General features: G+C 40.6%; 1 non-coding gene across 1 annotated transcript; it reads left to right on the top strand.

The window, feature by feature from the left end:
* The first annotated feature begins 2,168 nt into the window (after positions 1–2,168).
* On the top strand, positions 2,169–2,241 carry TRNAG-CCC (transfer RNA glycine (anticodon CCC)). Its single transcript has one exon. It is a non-coding gene; the product is annotated as a tRNA-Gly (tRNA).
* Positions 2,242–2,471: the final 230 nt, after the last annotated feature.

Genomic DNA, 2,471 nt, shown 5'->3' on the forward strand with positions numbered 1-2,471 from the left:
TCATCTCCCTAATAACTAATAACAGCTCGATTGAGCTTCCCTAAGAACTTAGAGACACAGGAAGCCTGTCTTCCAGGAAGGGGAGGGGGAGGCATGTCTGCCTATGAATTATTAATGCATTCCATTTGCCGCAAGGTTTCAAGGTTAACTAATTATCCCTTTAATAAGGGTCTGCTCATCTTTCTGCGGCACCCTTGGGGGTGGTTTCTTAAGGTCTCAGAATCCCTGGGTTTTGAGAGCTGCCATGTGGTGGTATCAGCAGTGATTTCCATCCTGGAGTCAGTCTCCCCTCCCACTGTTGTCTGGGTGGGCGGAGCTGAGCGTGTCTGCTCCCCAGCTAATAAGAGGATGCTAATGAATTCCTTCAGATGAGCTATATCAGCCGTAGAGTCACCAGGTGATGGAAGAATTAACAAAGAACATTGACCGTTGCCTTATCATCCTGTTTATTAGATGTGGGGTTTAGGCTGAGGACACCGCTCATTTCCTACCTGACTTTCATAGAGAACTGTAGGGGCTGGGCGATTAGTTCTCTTATCCCACATAACCCCTTGTATAAAGGGGAAAAGAGAAGGGCTATTCATATCAGAAGACTCACTATGACCCCAAACAGTAGGAACTCGGATTAGCCAAGGTCAAAGTTCACATTTTCTCCTTCTGGTCAGACTTCAGCCCCACCACTCACCATCCTTGGGGAATTGAGCAGTAGGTTTCCTTGTTTGGAACTCCTTGCTTAATGTCCCTAATGCACTTGTTCGTTAGGCCACAGTAAAAAACCCTTCTTATTCCCTCTCCTGTCACCTCGTTATTTTTTACTGTTGCTTTTTTGAAAAATAATTATCATAAGAAAGTTGCTTTTACAGCTATGTAGGTCTAGGTACGGTGGCCTAACATTTTTGGATAAAAGAGACCATGTCACATATTAATGGTATTAAAATCCATAAGTCCACATTGCAGTTGTTTGAAAAACCAACTCACCATCCTAGGAGTCCTATAGAATCAATGTATTATTTTGAAAATTGGTCAATAAGGGGGAAAGAATGAATCTTTTGATCTACTCTTCCAATATGAACTGTTTCTGCTAGATATTTCTCTTTCCAGAAGCTTTTCAGCTTCTGTAAATGAAGATACAAGATTACATGATAGAAAAACCTGTAAATATTTCAGTATACATTTCTAGAAGATAAAACTGTTTTTTCTGACACATGGCCATGACTTCACTACCACAACTAAAAACATCCAGTTGGTGTCCAAGTGCTTGCGGATGAAATAGAGTTTATACAAGGACCGTCCGTGGTCACAAACTGCATAAAAAGAGATAACCAAATGTGAGCTGCCTCTTGTTGGAAGCTTACAATTTCCACTTATAAAGTGGAAATTGCCCCTCTCCCACCCGCTGAACTGAATTGGATCAAGTCTTTAAATCTAACTACGAACCACGGGAAGTACTGGGGTCAGAGGAGCGTGTTAATATTACACCAGGAGGATGTCGTCACACAGCCTAGAAAGTGGGAAACTACAGTGTGCAAGGCAAATGACCTGATTTTTTCCAACAGCAAAAAATTACAAGAAAAAAGATAGCAAGAAAAAGAACCCATGCATTAAAATACTTGACATATTGACAAGGGACTTCCTTGGTTGTCAAGTAGAAGGGGTACTTCCAAGGTAAGAGCTGCCATTTCAATCTTAATTTGGGGTACTAAGATCCCATAGGCCATGTGGTATGGCCAAGAAAATATTTTTTACAAAAAGAGACATACTGATGAAATGCAATGTGCAGATTGTTTGGGCCCTGGCTCCAACAGGTCAGGTATACAAACACTGAGACAACGGAAGAAATCTGAGTATGAATAGTTTTAGTGAAAATAATGACATTGTGACCATATATAAAAACACTCAGACACCCACACACCATCATATGCCAAAATATTTACATATGAAATTATATGATATCTAGAAGTCACTTCAAATAATGCCCAATTTTATATGCATTTCTCATTAGTTTCACTTAAAGGCAGAGAATTCACTGGTAGGTGAATAACACTTTAAGGTACATGAAAGTTAAACTTTTAATTTCTTTAGCTATAAAATTAAACCATAAAAATCTTTATAAATCATAAAAATGCTGTTGAATGTATCCACTCCTTTAAAATAAAAAGCTTGGGACTTCCTTGGTAGTCCAGTGGCTAGGACTCTGCAATCCCAATGCAGGGGGCCTGGGTTCAATTCCTGGTCAGGGAACTGGATCCAACACGCTCTAAGAGTTTGCTTGCCGCAACTAAAGGTCCCGCAGGCCACAGTGAAGACCCTGCATGCCACAACTGAGACCTGTTGCAGCCAAATTAATGAAAATAAATATTTAATAAAAATAAATGGTGGCACTAGTGGTAAAGAATCCGCCTGCCAATGCAGGAGATGTCACTGACATGGGTTCAATCCCTGGGCTGGAAAGATACCCTGAAGAAGGAAGT

Source organism: Muntiacus reevesi, chromosome 11, assembly GCF_963930625.1.
Source record: "Muntiacus reevesi chromosome 11, mMunRee1.1, whole genome shotgun sequence".
In the NCBI taxonomy this organism is placed as follows: Eukaryota; Metazoa; Chordata; class Mammalia; order Artiodactyla; family Cervidae; genus Muntiacus; species Muntiacus reevesi.